Below are 1,455 nucleotides of genomic sequence, written 5' to 3' on the forward strand. Positions count from 1 at the left end.
CTTCCTTTAGGAGGTGCGATTGTCACGAGAAAAGAAAAAGGTTTCAGTTTTGTTTTTGCATGTGGGTGGGTATTCTGTTTGTAATAATTGTTTGGATACACTATATTTTTAATAGGCTAGTTGTGATAATTTCGTGCCAAGTAAAAACGTCCATAGTCATATTTTATGTTCCTAAAGTAACAGAATGACTTTCAATCTGGAAAAGACAAAAGAAATGCTAATGTAGCATTTTTTTCAATTTTTTCGAAAATTTCCGTTTCCCCCCAAAAAAAACTGCAAAAAAACCCGGGTTTTTTCCTGAGCTTCAAAATTTCTGGAAATTTTACATCTCTAGCTGTGGCTCAGTGGTAGAGCATCTGCCTCGTATGCAGAAGGTCCCAGGTTCAATCCCCGGCATCTCCAACTTAAAACAGAAAAGGACCAAGCAGTAGGTGCTGTGAAGGACCTCGGCCCGAGACCCCGGAGAGCGGCTGCCAGTCTGAGTAGACAGTGCTGACCCTGATGAACTGATGCTCTGATTCAGTATAAGGCAGGTTCATATGTGTTCAAATCAGAAGAAGAGCCACTGAAGTTGGGAGAGCGCTTCAAGCTCGAGGCAAAAGGCAAGGAGGGCTATTTATTAATAGAAAGAGCGGCTTAAATTGGAGGGACGCTCCTCAGGCTGTTCCATCCACTTGCCTCCCTGGACTGAGACCCTGCCTTCGCCAGGAAGCTCACCACTACGTCTCAGCTTCAAGGAGGCGACAAGGATACAATGACATCTCCCCCAACCAATCAACACTGACTTACACCTCCCGGAACCAGCCCCATAGCTAGGAGTTTCCTGGGGAGGTGGCCTCAGGGGGGCACAGTTAATGAAATGTATTTATTTATCTATCTTTGGATTTATATCCCGCCCTACCCCAAAGTTAATTACATTAAAGCTAATTACATTAATTCAATTTGGGGCCAGCCCGGGAGGGAGGGGGCCCGGAAGAGACCCTAGGGGGCCGGGAGCCCTGTGTTAGCTACGGGCCTGCCCAGAACACCTTAGAGGAAGTAAAAGGGTAGAAGAGAAGAAGAAGAAGAAGAGATTGGATTTATACCTTGCCCTTCACTACCCAAAGGTGTCTCAGAGCGGCTTACAAACTCCTTTCCCTCCCCCTCCCCACAACAGACACCCTGTGAGGTAGGTGGGGCTGAGAGCGCTCTTGACAGAAACTGCTCTTTTTCAAGAACAGCTGTGCCAGAGTTATGGCTTGCCCAAGGTCATCCAGCCAGGTGCAAGTGGAGGAGTGGGGAGTCAAACCTGGTTCTCCCAGATTAGAGTCCGCGCACTTAACCACTACCGACAGGATAAATGAAATCAAGAGGGCGGAGCAGTCAGATGCCACCTTGGGAAAATTATACATTTAAATCACATGCAGAAAGGTATCGGCTGGATCTTAGAGCGGTTTAACAAGTGATTCGGCTCCC

The 1,455-nt window shown here is 47.0% G+C and overlaps 1 non-coding gene across 1 annotated transcript; it reads left to right on the top strand.

Moving 5' to 3' along the window:
• Window positions 1-330: 330 nt before the first annotated feature.
• Window positions 331-402, top strand: TRNAT-CGU. Its single transcript has one exon. It is a non-coding gene; the product is annotated as a tRNA-Thr (tRNA).
• Window positions 403-1,455: the final 1,053 nt, after the last annotated feature.

Source organism: Gekko japonicus, unplaced genomic scaffold, assembly GCF_001447785.1.
Source record: "Gekko japonicus isolate JY-2015 unplaced genomic scaffold, Gekko_japonicus_V1.1 scaffold8451, whole genome shotgun sequence".
Classification (NCBI taxonomy): Eukaryota; Metazoa; Chordata; class Lepidosauria; order Squamata; family Gekkonidae; genus Gekko; species Gekko japonicus.